This window comes from Euprymna scolopes, chromosome 7, assembly GCF_053919585.1.
Source record: "Euprymna scolopes isolate OS-2025 chromosome 7, ASM5391958v1, whole genome shotgun sequence".
In the NCBI taxonomy this organism is placed as follows: domain Eukaryota; kingdom Metazoa; phylum Mollusca; class Cephalopoda; order Sepiida; family Sepiolidae; genus Euprymna; species Euprymna scolopes.
In genome coordinates, this window is record NC_136488.1 from 131,182,248 (window position 1) to 131,192,973 (window position 10,726).

Genomic DNA, 10,726 nt, shown 5'->3' on the forward strand with positions numbered 1-10,726 from the left:
AAAACTCCGACTGCGCGCCTTATCGGTGCCTTTAGGGTTAAAATGATTAAAATTAACACTTTTGTGCTTATTAAATAAAAAAAAATTGATGGCTTGGATTTTTATAAAACTTTCTGAAAAGTTGTAATTAAATGATTTCTATATAATTTTGTTTGTCTATACTTCGCGATAACTCTTCAGTGTACCCACGGGGCTCTTTTAAGCCTAATAGCAACACTCTAATTTTGGGACTATTTTACAATATCTGTCCGAAAGTTTTCTGTGTATGTCTATTTAGCAGTTTTGCATGGTGCTGAACTCAAATTTAAATATGTTTAGGCCTTGGGAACTTTGGGGACTTAACGGAGGTTAGGCCAAATTATGGACTTAGTCATTTGTTTTTTTGTTTGTTTGTTGTTTTTTTTTTGTTTTTTTTTGCATGGTGCAGAACTCAAATTTACATATGTTAATGTAAAAAAAAACTGCACTGTTCGTTCATTTTCACCAGGATTTGACGTCGTCTTAGAGGCTAAATGGGGAGGGATGCTGAACTTAGTCATTTTTTTTATGTCTCGTTCATTGTACATTCGTGGGGGGGGGCAATGCATGTTTCGCTTGGAATTCTGCCTTTTTTTAAATGGCGATTGTCACACTCTCCACTCTCTTCTTCTTCTCCACTTTTTTTTCTTCGACAGGTTTCACCCCTTTTTTTAATTTACTATAATATTTTTCGTTATAAACTCGGCAGCAAGTTCCATTTATTCCTTCCTGTTTATACATTTGTTTTTTATATAGCCAATCCATGTTTGTCATAGTGCTGGGGGTTTCCCTATTATACTGTTCTTTGTGAGCGTTATGTGGGTCTCCGTTGTTAATGTGCACATTGCGCTCACGCAAGTTCCTGCGAACGAACGCACGTTCAAACCATGGTGTTCTTTTGAAAAATACTTGAACGCAAAACCAGCTGCTCATGAAATATTTTTTGAGGACAACCAAAATACCGCTTCCAATCGATCGACTAAAGGATAAAACAACGCAGTCTTTGTTTCATCAAATTACTTTTATCAACTCGAACCACCTGCACATCATACAGTTTTAAGATTTAATAGAATACCACTTCTTGACGGATCAAAAAACTTTCAAGTTCTACGCGGATATAAATTCTTTATAACGCATATTAGAGTAATATGGAGGTGGGGGGGGAATGCAAGATTTATCGATGCCCATAAAATGCAGTTTTACCTAGAAAATATCTCTTTACAGTGAATCAAAAATGCGTTTAACGAAACCAAATCTGTTCACAACGAAGACTTTGACACAGTAGAATTTGATCAAAATTCTTTTGAAATTGATTTAAGACAGTTTGAGCCAAAATCAGTGCATCATTCACTTTAAATCGCAAAATTCTGATCTCAAATCTTTTCATCGCGGCTAAGTTGACCAAGGAAATTTGAACCAGAATATTTTTATCCCTGGAAATTCGATCAGGTAAAATTTTATCCAGTAAAATTTGACCCAATAAAATTTGATCCACAATCTTTTTTATACCGTAGTTTCACGCAAATAGTTTTCGGTGATGAATTTTTTTAGCATTCAGATTTCAGGACAGGTATTTTTTTAAAATGAAATTTGGGGATATTACTTGGATATTTGAACCAGATTTTGAGCCAAAATGCTTTGATTCCGAGATGATTAAGGTGACGGAGATGAAGTAATAAACAACACCAACTGACGACTAGGGTGTTCTAGGTTCGAATCTGTAAATAAACATATTTCAGATATTTTTCTGCGTTTATTTTTTTAAATAAACTTATTTAATATTATTGTTCCGAGTGTTTAAAATGCGGATTGGTCATTCGTATTATTTCGATTTTTTTACTGTTCTCATACTGAGTGTAATTTTCACAACGTTTCGGTCGATGCCACATTCGATCTTCTTCAGGTGTATATTGTTCATACAATTGCTTATTACTTAGGATCTCTCTCCAGTCATGGCTGACGGGACGAGAACATGCTATCCCCGTGAAGTAAATAAAGAGTTCTGTTCGAAATTCCGTGCAGATTCCCAAGTTCGACAGAAAGATTCCCGAGTTCGATAAGATACACCTGAAGAAGGTCAGAAGTTACATCGACCGAAACGTTGTGAAAATGATATTTAAGATTCGAACAGGAATCCGAAAAATCCAAATAATACGAATAACTGTTCTTTTTTTTTATTTAAAAAAATTTTTTTTTTCTTTTTAACTCGTGTTCACCCCTTAGAAAGCATATCGCCACTTGGACGTAAGGGGCTACTATTTGGGGTCATGTCTAGGAAAGAGTAACAAGATATTTGATTATGTTACATTTAAACTTCTGCATATCAGAACAGCCAGGGAAGCAGACAGCAGGAAGGGAATTCCAAAGTCTAGCTGTTCGAGGGAAGAAACTGTTAGAATATAAAGCTTTCTGGCATTTAGGGACATCAACAGTGAGGGGGTGAGATTTTATTGCTAGGCAGGTTCGTCGGGGATAAGTACGTCGAGGGGGTACAAGTGAAACGAGTTCATCAGAACACATGTAATTAAAATATTTGTAAAACATCGCAGCAGGATGCAACATTGCGGCGATGGGACAGAGGCTGGAGTTTTTTTTTTTATTATTTAATGTATTTTCAAAATATATTTATAACAAAAAAAAAAACAAGTGTGAATAAACGTATTTTGATGAAAATAATCAGTTTTCAGATATTCATATATGTTGACCTTCAATTTCACCGGGTGTTATAGATTAGGCTACACTGAAACAGGAAGTATAGTATGTCTTAGTAAATTTGTGATTAGAACAAATAAATTTTAATGGAACTTATATGATAGTGCCCATCTGTTATTTATTAACGAGATGGACAATAGTATCGAGTAAGCAGTTTTTTTTTTATTGCGAACTACATACTACACAGCTAGTTATATGTATCCCTCCGCATGAGTAAGCTTTCAAGCGTTTATGCTATACAAAATCGATAGAAAGAAAGAACAAAAAAAACACTCCGCGACATATGGTTGGCGAGTAGCTCAGGTGAGGACAGGTAAAACAAAAAGCAAATAAAACAATTATAAAAAAGGTATGATAATAACTGCATTATACTTTTGTGGCCATTATGTGTATTTATTTATTTATTTATATTCAGTTCAATTATATCGTTTATGAGAATCTGAAATACATTACTTTTTCCGCCACGCTAGTAAGTTTAAATTATACTGATTTGAATGATTGTTACGGTTGCTGTGACGTGTTCTCAAAGCTCGCAGAGACTTATGGGATCGATAGTAAACAAAACTGAAGAGTTTCTGTATCATGCTAGATCTATAAAGAGATATATTCTCCCCCCCCTCTTTCTTTCTTTCTCTTCCCTTCCATTCACATTATTTTCCCTTTTCCTCTCCGTCCGCTTTCTCGCCCTCTTTTTCTCTCTTTCTCGCACCCCCTCTCCCTTCCCCCTCACTCTGAACCTCCTTCTCTCTCACTTTATTTTCCTCCTTTTTTTCTACTACCCTTTCTCCCTCTTCCCCCTCCCCTCTCTTTCTCTCTCTCTCTCTCTCTGTCTCTTCCCCTTTTCATTCTGATCTCTTTATTTCTCCACTTCCCGTTCTTTTTTGCCCATACTTTTCATCCTCCCCCTCTTCCTCCTATTTCCCTTCCTCCTTTTATTCTCTACTATTTCTTCTTCTCCCCTTTCCCCTTCTCTCTCTTCATCCTCCTCCACCCTGCTCTTTTTCTTTTTCCCTTTCCCCCCTCTCCTTCCCTTTCTTCTTCTCCCATTCCGCTTCCAATATTTCTCTCTTTCTCTCCCTCTCTCCCTTTTCTCCCTCTTTTCACTTTCCCCTGTCTTCCTTTCTCCACGCATTTCTCTCGTTGTCTCTCTTTGTTTACATATTTCCCCTCCTTCTTTCTTTCTCCCCTTCGTTACCTCCTACTCGCCTCCTCTTTTCTTCTTGCCTCCTGCCTCTCCATCTCTCTCTCTCTCTCTCTCTCTCTCTCATCTTTCCCTACCACTTTCCTAGTCTATTTTTATCTTTGTCACAGTCTTTATCTCGAGCTAAACGAATTATCGGACAAACAGATAAACAAACAAACAAAAAGAAGAAAACAAGGAAAAATACTAATTCCATTCTAATGAACGTCAGGTTCCGCAAAAACGTTATTTGTCACTAATCAAATAAATCAAACATCCAAATGCTATTCACCTTTTGTACGAGCATAATTCATGGAATTTAAAATGCAAGCATCATTAACATATAACAAACACTATAGAATAAAGATTCTAGTTTCAGAGAACAAGCTGATAATAGAAAGCCTTGATAATTGTAACTAATTTTCTAATAAAAAAAAAATTCAGTCTCTTTCTCAATTCTTGTCTCTAAAGAACATTTTACATGAAAAACGTTCTTTAGAGAGAAAAAAAAGACAAATGCCAGAAAATCATAAGTTTAGGTCGAAATGAAAACAATTTAACGGGTATACGCGGAAGCGCTCAAGACTTGTGTGCCAGTGTCTACGGTACTGCGAAAAACGAGTTTGTCTAAGGGCTAAAATAAAGACGACGCCTGGGTCGTTCAGCAAGTTACTCTAATAGCGTGTCAGGTCGTATCAAAGGAGTTGTTTGGGACCGTGCCTGGTCGTATCGACGAAATTGTTCACAATTATTGGGTCGTATCAAAGGAGTTGTTTGGGACTGTGCCGGGTCGTATCGACGAAATTGTTCACAATTATTGGGTCGTATCAAAGGAGTTGTTTGGGACCGTGCCGGGTCGTATCGACGAAATTGTTCACAATTATTGGGTCGTATCAAAGGAGTTGTTTGGGACCGTGCCGGGTCGTATCGACGAAATTGTTCACAATTATTGGGTCGTATCAAAGGAGTTGTTTGGGACCATGCCGGGTCGTATCGACGAAATTGTTCACAATTATTGGGTCGTATCAAAGGAGTTGTTTGGGACCGTGCCGGGTCGTATCGACGAAATTGTTCACAATTATTGGGTCGTATCAAAGGAGTTGTTTGGGACCGTGCCGGGTCGTATCGACGAAATTGTTCACAATTATTGGGTCGTATCAAAGGAGTTGTTTGGGACCGTGCCTGGTCGTATCGACGAAATTGTTTACAATTATTGGGTCGTATCGATGAAGTTGTCCGGGACCGTGTCGGGTCGTATCGATGGAGTTGTTTGGGACCGTGCCAGATCGTACCTACAGAATTTTTCGCATCGTGTCGGGTCGAATCGACGGAGTTGTTCGGAATCGTGTAGGGTCGTGTCGACGGAATCGTTTGAGATCATACCGGGTCGTGTCGACGGAATTATTCGATACCATCCTGGATCATATCGATGGAAGTGTTTCGTACCCTGTCGGGTCGCATCGAAGGTATTTTTTTCGTGTTGAGTCGCGTAGACCGAAACGTTTGGTGTACTTTTGTTATTCAGTTAACTTGATGGTTGTCGTAGTCATACTGCTGCGTGTGATAACAATATATTTTTGGAGTGGGTGGGGGGGTCGTCTCCCTTCCTTCGTGAAGTCACAAAGAATATTAACAAGAAAAAAACATATTTCGGAAGAAATTGGAAAAGTTACGTTTGGTAACTGATATTCGGTGCACACATAGCTCGAACACTGCGAAACAAGATACAATACAATGAAGCCAAGCCCAAGTCTCTTTGGACTTATGGACAGGCGCTGAGTCCTGCTGCCAGACCCAGGGTCTGCTAGCGGTCACCTGATTGCACCAGAGGATCACCACACTCTTAAGCAACTCCAGGTATACTTTGGTGTTGACTTTCAAGCCGACTCACTCGAAACCACACCAAAGACCATAATCGTGTCCGGAAACTTTCTTTTTCATCACCCTGGGCATGCTCCCGTTATTCGTGGCAATCCAGCGATGCATTTTGAATGTGCTGACAATGGTTCTGTTGTCATAACTTAAATCAGTAGAGATCACAAGTTGTATAGCGGCGCATCTCCAATCTCGCTCGTTGAACACTACATCATTTTCAGACATGATAGAAGACACCTATTGCTATTGGGATTTTCTACACAACTGGCCAGCTAGCAGATGGTCTGCAACAAATAAAAGAAAACTGGTTTTCATCAAACGGAAAAGGTATCATGTCGTCTTATCTATCGAGAATTCATCATTCCACCCTGTAACGCAATTACTGGTGACTTCGTTTAACGTTACAATTTATAAGTTACTAGCATGGGGGCGCGGCGTTGCCCGGGTGTTTGGAGGTGTATGCTGAGCAAAAAAAAAAAGGTCAATTTTTTAAAAACTTTGACCCCTATTATAACCCCTCAACATTTATTGTTTTTGGCTCAAATCGAGTTATTAAGTTAGATACATATCCAAGGAACCTATATCTAAAATTTCAACTGTTTGGACTCAGAATTGTCGGAGAAGTATGGTAGAGTTCTCCAAGGTCAAATCGTTGAACTTTGACCCCTTAACAGCCAAATTTCTGGCCGAAAACCGATCACAAAGATTTTCCCAAATCTCAGTACCATGTAAATCAAATTTCGAGTCCGTAGACTAAAAACTGACAGTTATTGCGTAGGAAAATGTACAGACAGACAGACAAACACACAGACACGTTCACTTTATATATATATAGATTGCTTTTACAACAGGAATGTTTTTAGATTTCTCCCACTGAAAAACTTAGACACCAGGATCGGAAAGTGAGATTAAGAACCCAGCGCCCCCGAGGAGGGGCACTTTGATCTTCTCACCCCGGCCACGGAGGGCCACGGGACAATGAAGCCCCAAACTTGTGTTTAATCCGGTTTGAAAATGGTGATGTTAATACAATTTTAAACTGGCCGATCCAGTGGGCGGGTAAAAGTTCGACCAGGTATTCGCCGAACAATGAAAAGAAATGGTGGTGGTGCGCCGGCTTTTCACACAAAAAGTGACTTGCTTAATGGCTTCAATTATGTGTCAATTTTCTTTTATTTAAAATTTATTGTCACTTATACCTGAACCGGATGTACATGACCTACACATATTGCTTTGGCCATCATTGTCTTTTCATGAATGGTGTCAACAAGTGTACTGTTGCTGTCAAGAGTATTGGCGTTTTCATAAGCAGACAACAATAGCTACAACATAAAGAGCAAGAAAAATAACAGCAATGAAGAGTTCCTAACTTTACTTTGCATCAGCACGAGGGCAGAGTAAGACACCAGGGTCGGGTTTTTTTTTTTTAATGTGGAGAAAAGGAACAAAAATAAAAATTGTCTCACTCGTGAAGGATTTCTCCTCCACTGACAGAGAACAAGAAATTGAAGTGCTGCATCTGAAGAACAGATACTACACTTTGAGTTGTATCTTTTTATTTACGCTGAAAAGTTTACAACAAAACAGTAATAAACAAAAAATTACGCACAAGGCCACTCTAAAATTGGGCAGGAGGTATCTATCTCACTTTATTTTTGCTTGATTCTAGTTAAAGTTCTCATTTATCACAATACATCAAGCACACCGGGGTGGGGGGTCGGGTCGTCATACCAAAATCGTGTGTGTGTGTGTGTGTGTGTTTAACGCAAATGACGCAACAGCGACAATAATCTCAGATACTAGACTTTGATTTTGTCCCGAGAGCCAATAAATCTTCTCTCGCGATATTAAGAGTTAACAACAGTAACAAAATAAATAAATAAAATAACAGAACACACATTTTTTTAAATAAAGCTGCTAAAATAATTTATTTCACATTTCAACATATAACATAAAACAAAACCCACAAAAATATATATGGTAAATTTTTCTTTTCTTTTCCACTAACAATTAAAATGACGACTTTTACAAGTTTTCGAGTATGCTGAAAACGAACATTACGTAAAAATTTTGCACAAACAATCAATTTTATAGATTTGAAGACATTTTCCCGAATGTATTACCTAACAAATGTCAGTGATATTCGTTATTCTTAACATGGGGAATGTTTTGCAAGATATATGCGCCTTAGTATATTTTAGTTGGTAAAAGAAATGGCCACCAGTAAATACATAATAGATTATATTGCATCATAAAGCTCTTAATATGAAGAAAACTACTCATCTGCGCAAGATTTAAATGTGATATGCGTTTTCAGCATACCCGGGAACTTATAAAAGTCATTATTTTAAAGGTGAGTATTCAGGTGGAAATCTTGCGTGTACAGATCACCATATAAGGATTAGATCAATCTGACAAACGTTAAAAACATTTAAAAATAAATGTTTAAATGTCAACAATATTTCTCGCGGTTAACGGTGGCCGAATGACTTGGGTCTTATATTATAAATATTATATATATTATATATATATTATATATATATTATATATATATATTATATATATTATATATATTATATATATATATTATATATATTATATATATATATTATATATATATATTATATATATATTATATATATATATTATATATATTATGTTTATAATATATATATATATATTATTTATATATATTATATATATTATTTATATTATTTATATATATTATATATATAATATATATATATAATATATAAATGTTATATATATGTTATATATATGTTATATATTATATAAATTATATATTATATATATTATATATTGTATATATTATATATATATTGTATATATTATATATATACTAGCATTTCAGCCCGGCGTTGCCCGGGTGTTTGGAGGTGTATGTTGAGAAAAAAAAAATGAAAAAGAAAAAGCGGTCAATTTTTTTAAACTTTGACCCCTATTATGTCCCCTTAACATTTATTGTTTTGGACTCAAATCAAGTTATTAAGTTATATCCATGTCCAAGGAACCTATATCTAAAATTTCAAGTGTTTAGACCCACAATTGGCGGAGGAGTTTGGTAGAATTCTCAAAGGTCAAATCGTTGAACTTTGACCCCTTGCTCGGGTGTTTGGAGGTGTATGCTGTGCAAAAAAAGCAAAAAAACAAAAAAAAATGGTTAATTTTTTAAAAATTTGACCCCTATTATGACCCCTTAAAATTTATAGTTTCGGGCTCAAATCCCTTTATTAAGTTAGATCCAGGTTCAAGGAACCTATATCTAAAATTTCAAGTGTCTAGACCCAAAATTGTCAGAGGAGTTTGGTAGAGTTTTAAAAGGTCAAATCGTTTAAATTTGACCCCTAAACAGCCAAATTTCTGGCTGACACCCGTCACATCGATTTTCCCAAATCTCAGTACCCGGTATTTCAAATTTCGAGTCTATAGACTAAAAATTGACAGTTATTGCATAGGGAAATGTACACACAGACAGACACACAGACACGTTCACTTTTATAGACATATAGATTGTATATATTATATATATATTGTATATATTATATATATATTGTATATATTATATATATATATATTGTGTATATTATATATATATTGTGTATATATTACATATATTTATATTGTGTATATATTATATATATATTGTGTGTATATTATATATATATATTGTGTGTATATTATATATATATATTGTGTGTATATTATATATATATATTGTGTGTATAATATATATATATTGTATATATTATATATATATATATTGTATATATATTATATATATATTATATATACAATATATATATAATATATATACAATATATATATAGTATATATATAATATATATACAATATATATATAATATATATACAATATATATATAATATATATACAATATATATATAATATATATACAATATATATAATATATATATATACAATATATATATAATATATATATACAATATATATATAATATATATATACAATATATATATAATATATATATACAATATATATATAATATATATACAATATATATATAATATATATACAATATATATATAATATATATATATAATATATATACAATATATATACAATATATATATATAATATATATACAATATATATATATAATATATACAATATATATATATAATATATACAATATATATATATAATATATACAATATATATATATATATATAATATATACAATATATATAATATATATACAATATATATATTATATATACAATATATATAATATATACAATATATATAATATATATACAATATATATATTATATATACAATATATATAATATATATACAATATATATATTATATATACAATATATATATTATATATACAATATATATAATATATATAATATATATACAATATATATAATATATATACAATATATATATATCATATATACAATATATATATATCATATATACAATATATATATATCATATATACAATATATATATAATATATATACAATATATATAATATATATACAATATATATATAATATATATACAATATATATAATATATATACAATATATATATAATATATATACAATATATATATAATATATATACAATATATATATAATATATATACAATATATATAATATATATACAATATATATATAATATATATACAATATATATATAATATATATACAATATATATATAATATATATACAATATATATAATATATATATAATATATATACAATATATATATATGTATATTATATATACAATATATATATATGTATATTATATATATATATATATATTGTATGTATATTATATATATATATTGTATGTATATTATATATATATATTGTATGTATATTATATATATATATTGTATGTATATTATATATATATATT

The 10,726-nt window shown here is 32.4% G+C and overlaps 1 long non-coding RNA gene across 1 annotated transcript in view; it reads right to left on the reverse strand.

Annotated features, from left to right (window-relative positions):
• Window positions 1-3,761: 3,761 nt before the first annotated feature.
• LOC145279941 (uncharacterized) overlaps window positions 3,762-10,726 on the reverse strand; it is a 16,202-nt gene continuing 9,237 nt past the window's right edge. The window contains exon 2 of the long non-coding RNA XR_013868490.1: window positions 3,762-6,069. This is a non-coding gene — a long non-coding RNA (uncharacterized LOC145279941). The remainder of the gene's footprint in view (window positions 6,070-10,726) is intronic.